At 46.4% G+C, this 12,838-nt stretch overlaps 1 non-coding gene across 1 annotated transcript; it reads right to left on the bottom strand.

The window, feature by feature from the left end:
- Positions 1-1,422: 1,422 nt before the first annotated feature.
- On the bottom strand, positions 1,423-1,494 carry trnam-cau (transfer RNA methionine (anticodon CAU)). Its single transcript has one exon. It is a non-coding gene; the product is annotated as a tRNA-Met (tRNA).
- Positions 1,495-12,838: the final 11,344 nt, after the last annotated feature.

Genomic DNA, 12,838 nt, shown 5'->3' with positions numbered 1-12,838 from the left:
GCATCCTCCCTACAGCCCTCTTCCTCATCCACACAGGGAGTAAGTACCTCCTGCCTGTTGGACAAGGTCAAGGGCAGAGGCTCCTCAACTCCTAAACTCAGGATCCTCCTACATGCCTCCCTTGCAGTCACACCACTCTGTCCCTGACCACTGTCCGAATTAACAGTACTTATTCTACCGGGTGTGACTGCCTCCTGAAACAAAGCGTCCAGCATGAAACATTGCAACATTGTAAAGCTCACACAGAGGGAACCACGGAGAAAATGTTTTAAAGTCTCAGCAGGTCTGAAAGCATCTGCAGGGAGAGAAAAGAGCTAACGTTTCGAGTCCACGTGACAATTTGTCAAAGCTGCACGGGAAACGTTATCCAGTAGTACCCCATAGAGGGGCAATATTGATATATAACGATATCCAGTAATACCTAACAGTGGGGCAATAAGAAAATAAAGCTTATCGAGCAATAAATCACAATAGAAACCGAGTTCCCAACTTCCCCTCTCGGACGCATGTGAACAATCCAACCAGCCACACTATTTATAAGATGAGAAGACGAATTTTACCCGGGGTCCTGAGATCAATATGAATTCCTCAACCAGAGTCACTGAAGCAGGTTATCGAGTCATTAACTGGGCTTTTGCCTGTGGGGTCTTGCTGTGCATATTTGAGCAGGAATCTCATGACCTCAGGCCAACGCTTTTCCAATGAAATTCCTGAGGTTGAAAATCTTGCTGGAGAAATTAAATCTCGTGGAGGAAAAGTCAATATCAGGAGTGGGATTCTAACCCACGTCTCCAAAAGCGACTGCGAGCTGAACGCAGCATTCTAGACCGCCTGGCCATCCTGATGCGTCGTCGTCAAAACTAAGCTCCGTGCACAAATCGACTTAAATTCAATCTTCATCGTCGTTACATTTCAAACAAGACATACGTTTCCTCCTTTTGAACCCCAGCCAGAGTTCTGTATCTGAGTGCCATCCTTCTCCAAGCCGCTGGGGGTTAAGCAGCTTCTCATTGCTGCATTGATCAGTTGCTCCGATCAACAAGGACCGAATTCCAGCTCTATCCGTTCCTCACACGAAGGCACTGAGAGTCTATGATCGGAGCGACGTGAAGTATCCAACTGGAGAGTTGCATCCTGACGACTGGAATTTCTCTCCACAGCTGCTTCCGGTGCTGCTTGCACAGACAAGTCGCCGAGCGAAATCCTCCAGTGTCCAAACAGGTGAACGTTCATCCAGTAGAGGGAGAAGAGTGTTCTGGGAGAAGTCAACTTAGTCACCTCGCTGCACTGTGGGTCGCTGAAGAACAGGTGTCAAGGAGCGGATCAGGCTGAAAGCAAAACTTTGATACTAATAAAGAAAAAGGCAGATGTGTTGCTGACAAATAGCGACTTGTTTGCTTTTGGTGTGAATTAGAAAATAAATAGCAGAGAATGGTTTCGATCCATTGACCTCTGGGTCATGGGCCCAGCACGCTGCCGCTGCGCCACTCTGCTCGTGGTTGATTCTCTGCGGGGTCGGACTTGAGGTAAAGTTTGAAGAATTCAGTAACAACGTGATCAATGTTCCCAGAGCGGTGAATCTGTCGCGCCGAACGTCATTCTATGAAGGTGATTGCAGTCATTCCCCACTTTCCCATCAGAACAACGTCACAGAAGAAATCACGTCACCTTCACAGAACAACCATTCAGCACGAAACTGAATTATCTGAACTGTGCTGACCAGAATCAGTGAGCTCAAACGTGTATTCTTGTTGAAAGAAAAAATGAGGAAGTGAATAGTTGTGTGGCTGCCGCAGGGCAGTAATGACGTACCTCCTGGTTTAAGGAGCAGAGTGCGGGAGGGAAACCGTGCTGGGCCATTACCCTGAGAACGAGGAATCGAGGCTGTTCTCTTCTATTCACATTCTACCTCGCACCAAAAGTAAACATAACTCACGTTTCTGTTTGCTTTGCAGCAAATACCTATCAGAAATTTCTTGCAGTCTCATCCCGACATTAGTCCCAAGAATGAAGGAGACAGCATGACACAGTGCAACATTGTAAAGCTCACACATAGGGAACCACGGAGAAAATGCTTTAAAGTCTCAGCAGGCCTGGCAGCATCTGCAGGGAGAGAAAAGAGCTAACGTTTCTAGTCCACGTGACAATTTGTCAAAGCTGCACGGGAAACGTTATCCAGTAGTACTCCACAGAGGGGCAATATTGATATATAACGATATCCAGTAATACCTCACAGTGAGGCAATAAGGAAATAAGGTTTATGGAGCAATAAATCACAATAGAAACTGAGTTCCCAACTTCCCCTCTCGGACGCATGTGAACAATCCAACCAGCCACACTATTTATAAGTTGAGAAGACGAATTTTACACGGGGTCCTGGGATCAATATGAATTCCTCAACCAGAGTCACTGAAGCAGATTATCGAGTCATTAACTGGGCTTTTGCCTGTGGGGTCTTGCTGTGCGTATTTAAGCAGGAATCCCATGACCTCAGGCCAACGCTTGTCCAATGATCTTCCTGAGGTTGAAAATCTGTCTGGAGAAATTAAATCTCGTGGAGGAAAAGTGAATATCAGGAGAGAGATTCAAACCCACGTCTCCAAAAGAGACAGCGAGCTGAACGCAGCATCTTAGACCGCCTGGCCATCCTGATGCGTCGTCGTCAAAACTAAGCTCCGTGCACAAATCGACTTAAATTCAATCTTCATCGTTGTTTCATTTCAAAAAAGACATGCGTTTCCTCCTTTTGAACCCCAGCCAGAGTCCTGTATCCGAGTGCTCCAAATATGGCCTTACCAAAGTTTTGTACAGCTGCATCATCACCACACGGCTCTTAAATGCAACCCCTCTGTTAATGAACGCTAGCACACCATTGGCCTTCTCCACAGCTCTATCCACTTGAGTGGCAACTTTCAAACATCTATGAACATAGCCCCCAAGATCTCTCTGCTCCTCCACATTGCCAAGAACCCTACCGTTAACCCATTATTCCGCATTCATATTTGTCCTTCCAAAATGGACAACCTCACACTTTTCAGGATTAAACTCCATCTGCCACTTCTCAGCTCAGCTCTGCATCCTATCTATGTCTCTTTGCAACCGACAATAGCCCTCCTCACTAGCCACAGCTCCACCAATCTTCGTATCGTCTGCAAATTTACTGACCCACCCTTCAATTCCCTCATCCAAGTCATTAATGAAAATCACAAACAGCAGAGGACCCAGAACTGATCCCTGCAGTACGCCACTGGTAACTGGGATCCAGGCTGAATATTTGCTATCCATCACCACTCTCTGACTTCTATCGGTTAGCCAGTTCGTTATCTAACAGGCCAAATTTCCCACTATCCCATGCCTCCTTACTTTCTGCATAAGCCTACCATGGGGATCATTATCAAATGCCTTAGTAAAATCCATGTACACTACATCCACTTCTTTACCTTCATCCACATGCTTCATCACCTCCTCAAAGAATTCAATAAGACTTGTTAGGCAAGACCTACCTCTCACAAATCCATGCTGACTATCCCTAATCAAGCAGCGTCTTTCTAGATACTCAGAAATCCTATCGCTCAGTGCCCTTTCCATTACTTTGCCTCCCACCGAAGTAAGACTAACTGGACTGTAATTTCCAGGGTTATCCCTATTCCCTTTTTTGAACAGGAGAACGACATTCGCCACTCCCCAATCCCCTGGTACCAGCCCTGCTGACAGTAAGGACGAAAAGATCATTGCCGACGGCTCTGCAATTTCATCTCTTGCTTCCCATAGAATTCTTGTATATATTCCGTCAGGCCCGGAGAACTTGTCTATCCTCAACTTTTACAAAATGCCCAACACATCTTCCTTCCTAACAAGTATTTCCTCGAGCTTACTGTTTCACACTATCCTCTCCAACAATATGGCCCCTCTCATTTGTAAATACTGAAGAAAAGTACTCGTTCAAGACCTCTCCTATCTCTTCAGACTCAATACACAATCTCCCGCTACTGTCCTTGATCGGACCTACCCTCGCTCTAGTCATTCTCATATTTCTCACATATGTATAAAAGGCCTTGGGATTTACCTGGATCCTACCCGCCAAAGATTTTTCTTGCCCTCTCTTAGCTCTCCGAATCCCTTTCTTCAGTTCCCTCCTGGTTATCTTGTATCCCTCCAGCGCCCTGACTGAAACTTGTTTCCTCAGCCTTACAGATGTCTCCTTCTTCCTCTTAACAAGACATTCAACCTCTCTTGTCAACCATGGTTCCCTCACTCGACCATCTCTTCCCTGCCTGACAGGGACATACATATCAAGGACACGTAGTACCTATTCCTTGAACAAGTTTCACATTTCACTTGTGTCCTTCCCTGCCAGCCTATGTTCCCAACTTATGCACTTCAATGCTTGCCTGACAACATCGTATTTACCCTTCCCCCAATTGTAAACCTTGCCCTGTTGCACGCACCTATCCCTCTCCATTACTAAAGTGAAAGTCACAGAATTGTGGTCACTATCTCCAAAATGCTCCCCCACTAACAAATCTATCGCTTGCCTTGGTTCATTACCAAGTACCAAATCCAATATGGCCTCCCCACTGGTCGGACAATCTACATACTGTGTTGGAAAAGCTTCCTGAACACACTGCACAAACACCACCCCATCCAAACTATTTGATTACTCATGGACAAAGACGAGAGTGGTCCTAAAGAAAGAGTGCTAAATTGGGGAAAGGCCACGTATAACAAAATTCGGAAGGAACTAGGGAATGTGGATTGGGAGCAGCTCTTTCAGGGTAAATCCACATTTGAAATGTGGGAGTATTTTAAGGAAAGGTTGATTCGAGTGCAGGACAGACATGTCCCTGTGAAATTGAGGGATCGAAATGGCAAGATTAGGGCACCATGGATGACGGGTGGAATTGTGAGACTTGCGAAGATGAAAAAGGAAGCATACATAAGATCTAGGCGACTTAAATCTGATGAAGCTTTGGAGGAATATCGGGAAAGTAGGACACATCTCAGACGCGCAATAAAGAGTTCTAAAAGGGGTCATGACATATCTTTGGCTAACAGGGTTAAGGAAAATCCCAAAGCCTTTTATTCGTAGAAAGGAGCAAGAGGGTAACTAGAGAAAGGATTGGCCCACTCAAAGACAAAAGAAGGAATTTATGCGTGGAGTCAGAGGAAATGGGTGAGATTCTTAATGAGTACTTTGCTTCGGTATTCACCAAAGAAAGAGACATGACGGATGTTGAGGCTAAGGATGGATGTTTAAATACTCTAGGTCAAGTCGGCATAAGGAAGGGGGAAGTTTGGGTATTCTAAAAGGCATTAAGGTGGACAAGTCCCCAGGTCCGGATGGGATCTATCCCAGGTTACTGAGGGAAGCGAGGGAAGAAATAGCTGGGGCCTTAACAGATATCGTTGCAGCACCCTTGAGCACTGGTGAGGTCCCGGAGGACTGGAGGTTTGCTAATGTTGTCCTTTTGTTTAAGCAGGGTAGCAGAGATAATCGCGGGAATTATAGACTTGTGAGCTTGACGTCAGTGGTAGGCAAACTGTTGGAGAAGATACTGCGTGATAGGATCTATTCACATTTGGAAGAAAATAGACTTATCAGTGATAGGCAGCATGGTTTTGTGCAGGGAAGGTCATAACTTAGAAACCTAATAGAATTCTTTGAGGAAGTGACAACGTTAATTGATGAGGGAAGGGCTGTAGATGTCATATACATGGACTTCAGTAAGGCGTTTGATAAAGTTTCCCATGGCAGGTTGCTGGAAAAAGTGAAGTCGTATGGGGTTCAGGCTGTACTAGCTAGATGGATAAAGAACTGGCTGGGCAACAGGAGACAGAGAGTAGTGGTGGAAGGGAGTGTCTCAAAACGGAGAAAGGTGACTAGTGGTGTTCCACAGGGATCCGTGCTCGGAGCACTGTTGTTTGTGATATACAGAAATGATCTGGACGAAGGAATAGGTGGTTTGATTAGCAAGTTTGCAGATGATATTAAGATTGGTGGAGTTGCAGATACCGTGGAGGACTGTCAGAGAATACCGGGAAATACAAATAGATTGGAGAGTTGGGCAGAGAAATGGCAGGTGGAGTTCAATCCAGGCAAATGCGAGGTGATGCATTTTGGAAGATCTAATTCAAGAGCGGACTTTACGGTCAATGGAAGAGTCCTGGGGAAAATTGATGTACAGAGAGATCTGGGAGTTCAGGTCCATTGTACCCTGAAGGTGGCAACGCAGGTCGATAGAGTGGTCAAAAAAGCATACAGTATGCTTGCCTTCATCGGACGGGGTATTGAGTACAAGAGTCGGCAGGTCATGTTACAGTTGTCTAGAACTTTGGTCAGGCCACAGTTGGAATACTGCGTGCAGTTCTGGTCGCCACATTACCAGAAGGATGTGGATGATTTAGAGATGGTGCAGAGGAGGTTCACCAGGATGTTGCCTGGTATGGAGGGTGCTAGCTATGAAGGAAGGTTGAGTAGATTAGGATTGTTTTCATTGGAAAGACGGAGGTTGAAGGGGGACCTGATTGAGGTCTACAAAATTATGAGAGGTATATACAGGGTGGATAGCAACAAGCTTTTTCCAAGAGTGGGCGTGTCAATTACAAGGGGTCACGATTTCAAGGTGAGAGGTGGAAAGTTTAAGGGAGGTGTGCGTGGAAAGTATTTTACGCAGAGGGTGGTGGGTGCCTGGAACGCTTTGCCAGCGGAGCTGGTAGAGGCGGGCACGATAGCGTCATTTAAGATGCATCTAGACAGATATATGAATGGGCGGGGAACAGAGGGAAGTAGATCCTTGGAAAATAGGCGACAGGTTTTGGTGAAGGATCTGGATCGGCGCAGGCTGGGAGGGCCGAAGGGCCTGTTCCTGTGCTGTAATTTTCTTTGCTCTTTGTTCTTTGTAAAGAGTTTCCACTCAATGTTTGGGAAGTTGAAGTCACCCATGACTACTACCCTGTGATTTCTGCACCTTTCCAAAATCTGTTTCCCAATCTGTTCCTCCACATCTCTGCTAATATTTGGGCCCGCAGAAAACTCCCAACAAGGTGACCGCTCCTTTCGTATTTCTGACTTCAACCCATACTACCTCAGTAGGCAGATCCTCCTCGAACTGTCTGTCTGCAGCTGTTATACTATCTCTAATTAGCAATGCCACCCCCCCCCCCACCACCTCTTTTACCACCCTCCCTAATCGTATTGAAACATCTATTACCAGGGACCTCCAACAACCATTTCTGCCCCTCTTCTATCCAAGTTTCTGTGATGGCCACCACATCGTAGTGCCACGTACCGATCCATGCCTTAAGTTCACCCACCTTATTCCTGATGCTTCTTGCGTTGAGGTATACACACTTCAACCCATCTCCGTGCCTGCAAGTACTCTCCTTTGTCAGTGTTACCTTCCCCACTGCCTCATTACACGCTTTGGCGTTCTGAATATCGGCTACCTTAGTTGCTGGACTACAAATCCGGTTCCCATTCCCCTACCAAATTAGTTTATACCCTCCCGAAGATTACTAGAAAACCTCCCTCCCAGGATATTGGTGCCCCTCTGGTTCAGATGCAACCCATCCTGCTTGTACAGGTCCCACCTCCCCCAGAATGCACTCCAATTATCCAAATACCTGAAGCCCTCCCTCCTACACCATTCCTGCAGCCACGTGTTTAACTGCACTCTCTCCCTATTCCTAGCCTCGCTATCACGTGGCACCGGCAACAAACCAGAGATGACAACTCTGTCTGTTCTGGCTTTTAACTTCCAGCCTAACTCCGTTTATTACCTCCACACCCTTTTTCCTACCTACCTCGTTGATAGCAATGTGCACCACGACTTCTGGCTGCTCACTCTCCCCCTTAAGGATCCTGAAGACACGATATGAGACATCCCTGGCACAGGCACCCGGAAGGCAACATACCTTCTGGGAGTCTCGCTCGCGACCACAGAATCTCCTATCTATTCCCTTAACCATTGAATCTCCTATTACGATTACTTTTCTCTTCTCCCCCTTCCCTTCTGAGCCCCAGACCCAGACTCAGTGCCAGAGAGCTGGCCGCTAAGGCCTTCCCCCGGCAGGTCACCCCCCCCCCCCCCCCCCCCAACAGCATCCAAAACGGTATACTTGTTTTGAAGAGGAACGGCCACGAGGGATCCCTGCACTGTCTGCCTGTTTGTTTTCTTTCCCCTGACTGTAATCGAGCTACTCTTGTCCTGTAGCTTGGGTGTGCTTACCTCCCTGTAACTATTCTCTATAACCCCCTCTGCCTCGCGGATGATCCGAAGTTCATCCAGCTCCAGCTCCAGTTCCCTAACACGGTCTCTGAGGAGCTGAAGTTGGGTGCACTTCCCTCAGGTACAGTCAGCGTGGACACCGTATCCCTCACCACCCACATCCTACAGGATGAGCATGTAACTGCCCTAGCCTCCAACCCTTCTTACCTTACAGAATATAGCTGCCCTGTGGATCAACTGGACTTCCGGCCTCTGACTCTGCTCCCAGTCAGCTGCACACTCTATAAACTCCTGGTTCCGTTCTCGCTCTTTGCTGAAATGAAATTAAAGGAGCAGCTTACTCACTCCTCACCTAACTCCCTCAGTCACCAAACACTCACTGTAGCAGTCAAATGCACCAAATTCATCACTCAGAGGAAACAAAGTGTGCACTGTAGCTGGATCACTTTTATACCGTGAATCTAGCCTCTGGAGACTGGCCTAATCCAATTAGCTAATTAATAAGCTCCAGCTGCAAGTACCTACAAGTAGAACCTTTCTTTAAAGCTTGATGAAAATTCACCTTCTCAACCAAACAGGAACTTTTAAGTTAATTAACTAAATAAAAGAAAGACTAGACTTTAGATCAAAATTAACCCTTATACACCCTCAGTCACGAAACTCTCACTATAGCACGCAAATGCACCAAATTCAGAACTCAGTGAAGAACGCCTCCAGTGGACAAACAGGAGGAACTTCATTCAGTGGAGGCAGCAGAGGAGGATTCTGGAAGAGGTCAACTGAGTCACCTCGACTGTACTGTGGGCAACCGAAGAACAGGTGTCAAGGAGCGGTTAAGCGCCAAACACGTCCCTCCCTACTTTTCCTCAAAACTGCTCCCGCGTTCAGTCAATGGCACCATATCGATCGCACAGATGTTAAAAAGTGCTTTGCAGGGTTCGTCCGGGATTGGAACCCGGGACCTCTGGTATTTTGTCGCAGCAGAATTTCCTACGTGAGAATCGCCAAAGCGAGAATCATACCCTTAGCCAAACGAGCCACCTTCTGATCAACGTCCCGCTGAAACAATCTTACCATTACTTCCCAACCGAAGCTTATTTTATTAACTCAATGGGCTTCTTAATTCCTGTTGATTTGGTTATCTTATCGGGATCATTAGGTCAATTTGGTTCTTTCTGGTTTGTTGGCCTCCACTGCGAACAGAACAATAGACATCCGGGACCAATCTTTATAAATAGAAGCGTCGAGCACATTCTTCATAATGCAGATTCTTCATAAAATCCTGAAAGAGAAATGGAAAATGTTGGATTACTCGGCTGGTCTGGCAACATCTGTGGAGAGAGAAAGAGAGTTACAGTTCCGAGTCAAGTATGACCCTGCTTCTCATACTCTGTTTCCCTCTGTACAGATGCAGCCAGGCCTACTGGAATTTTCCAGCATTTTCTGTTTTTATCACGGGACTACCGCCAGCTCTCGGCGACCAACGTGGACACGGTGGGCAAAATGGATTTCGCCTGATCTGTAACTATTCAATGATTCTCTAAACGAGAGTGTAAGATCTGATCAAAGTGAAGTATCCAATTGGAGAGTTGCATCCTGGAGATTGGAATCTGTCTCCACAGCTGCTTCCGGTGCTGCTTTCACAGACAAATAGCCGAAGAACCCCTCCAGTGGACAAACATGAGGAAATTCATCCAGTGGAAGCGGCAGAGGAGGATTCTGGAAGAGGTCAACTGGGTCACCTCGACTGTACTGTTGGCAGCCGAAGAACTGGCGTGAAGAAGTGGTTAAGCTCTAAACATGACCCTCGCTCCCTCCCTCCCTTTCCTCCAAACTACTCCCGATTTCAGTCAATGGCCCCATATCGATCGTACAGATTTTAAAAAGTTATTTGCACAGTCCGCAATCTGAACCCGGGATCTCTCTCATTTTATGGTAGCAGAAGATCCTAAGCGAGAATCATACCACTAGACCAACGAGCCAGCCGGTGGTCAGCATGCCGCTGATACCATTTTACCATTACCTCCCAAGCAAAAATTATTTTATCAACTCAATGGGCTTTTTAATTCCTGTTCAATTTGGTTTGGTTGTTAAAGTAAAATCGAAAGAAACTCTTTTTTGTCCCTTGCTTTTCTTATCGGGGTCATTGGGTCAATTTGGTTCATTCTGGTTTGTTGGCCTCCGCTGCGAACAGAACAATAGACATCCGGGACCAATCTTTATAAATAGAAGCGTCGAGAACAAGGGCAATGCCGCTATGGCGATCCTTCATAAAATCCTGAAAGAGAAATATAACATGTTGGATAACTCGGCTGGTCTGGCAACATCTGTGAAGAGAGAAAGTTACAGTTCCGAGTCCAGTATGACACTACCTCCCATTCTCGGTTTCCCTCTCAGTCAATGTCTGGTACTGTATGTGAGGGTGGGATTCAGTCTCTATCAGACATTGGTACTGAATGTCAGTGTGGAAATCTTTCTGTATTTATCAATCACAATTCTTGTTTGGGAAACGTGAGATGAATACGTAACATCAGCATGGCTGTAAGAGATAGAGAAAGTCACACAGAAAGAGACTATCAGGATACACACAGTGACACACAGAAAAGGTGCAGTGCAAACCAGCAAGATACTGAGATGGAGAAATTGGGTATTTAGGAAAATGTGTTTTCTGCTGCACACAGAGAGGCCCTGTTTGTAAATGTATATCCTGCTGTGTAACCGTGCTCTCTGATGTGTAACTGAGCTCTCAGCCGTGTAACTGAGCTCTCTGCTGTGTGACTGTTCTCTCTGTCGTGGAACAATGACTCTGCCGGTGACAGATCTGCACTGCACTGCACTAATTGGAGGGCTGTGACCAGTGGTGTTCCACAGGGATCAGTGCTGGGACCTTTGCTCTTTGTAGTATATATAAATGATTTGGAGGAAAATGTAACTGGTCTGTTTAGTAAGTTTGCAGACGACACAAAGGTTGGTGGAATTGCGGATAGCGATGAGGACTGTCAGAGGATACAGCAGGATTTAGATTGTTTGGAGACTTGGGCGGAGAGATTGCAGATGGAGTTTAATCCGGACAAATGTGAGGTAATGCATTTTGGAAGGTCTAATGCAGGTAGGGAATATACAGTGAATGGTAGAACCCTCAAGAGTATTGAAAGTCAAAGAGATCTAGGAGTACAGGTCTACAGGTCATTGAAAGGGGCAACACAGGTGGAGAAGGTAGTCAAGAAGGCATACGGCATGCTTGCCTTCATTGGCCGGGGCATTGAGTATAAGAATTGGCAAGCCATGTTGCAGCTGTATAGAACCTTAGTTAGGCCACACTTGGAGTATAGTGTTCAATTCTGGTCGCCACACTACCAGAAGGATGTGGAGGCTTTAGAGAGGGTGCAGAAGAGATTTACCAGAATGTTGCCTGGTATGGAGGGCATTAGCTATGAGGAGCGGTTGAATAAACTCGGTTTGTTCTCACTGGAACGAAGGTGGTTGAGGGGAGATCTGATAGAGGTCTATAAAATTATGAGGGGCACAGACAGAGTGGATAGTCAGAGGCTTATCCCCAGGGTAGAGGGGTCAATTACTAGGTTTAAGGTGAGAGGGGCAACGTTTAGAGTAGATGCACGAGGCAAGTTTTTTAAGCAGAGAGTAGTGGGTGCCTGGAACTCGCTACCGGAGGAGGTGGTGGAAGCAGGGACGATAGTGACATTTAAGGGGCATCTTGACAAATACATGAATAGGATGGGAATAGAGGGATACGGACCCAGGAAGTGTAGAAGATTGTAGTTTAGTCGGGCAGCATGGTCGGCACAGGCTTGGAGGGCCGGTTCCTGTGCTGTACATTTCTTTGTTCTTTGGTTGTGTCAAAATATTCCCTGTTGTGTAAATGTGTTCCCGGTTGTGGAAATCGATCCGTCTGAAGCAGAACCTTTCTGCGCCATTACGGAGACGAAATTTCAATTCCAGATTTATTCAATCTTGTCACCAAGGGTTAGTTCACACCCCTGGATTCCCAGTCAAGCGACATAATAGTATGATCACAGTTAATTCAGCATGAATATTTGAAGATACTAATATGGAAGCGCCCAACGTGGGGCTCGAACCCACGATCCTGAAATTAAAAGTACCATGCTCTTCCGACTGAGCTAGCGGGGATGGTGCTGCCCTATTGATTAAACCTCTTCTTGCAGAGTAGCGGCGGTGCTCATTCGGAGGGTCAGTGTTGACTCGTTGGGTCGAATGGCCTCCTTCTGCGCTGGAGATTTTACGATTGGATGATACAAGGAGGTTGATGCGGTGGAGTCCTTCTGCCATACCGCCCACTCCTGACACCATGTAAAAATGCTGGTCTCTCAATGACTGGCGACCAAGGTCTTGTAATAAAAAATAATTAAATTAATAATTGAGCAGCCCCTCCTGGCTTGTGCTCTGGCCGCGATCCGGGGAGAACTGCTCGAATCCAGACACGTTATCATGTTAGTTGCGTCATCAGGTCATCACGTGACTATTCGGCCTGCACAGGTCTTCTTCTGTGCCGTAATTTCTAGATTCCATCATTTTAATTTTCTCCCAGACTGGGAAGTGTGGTCCTGTTCCATTTGAATTTCTAATATATT

This window comes from Scyliorhinus torazame, chromosome 24 (genome assembly GCF_047496885.1).
Source record: "Scyliorhinus torazame isolate Kashiwa2021f chromosome 24, sScyTor2.1, whole genome shotgun sequence".
Lineage (NCBI taxonomy): Eukaryota > Metazoa > Chordata > Chondrichthyes > Carcharhiniformes > Scyliorhinidae > Scyliorhinus > Scyliorhinus torazame.
The sequence above is the reverse complement of the archived record's forward strand: the minus strand, read 5'-3'. Positions and strand labels throughout refer to the sequence as shown.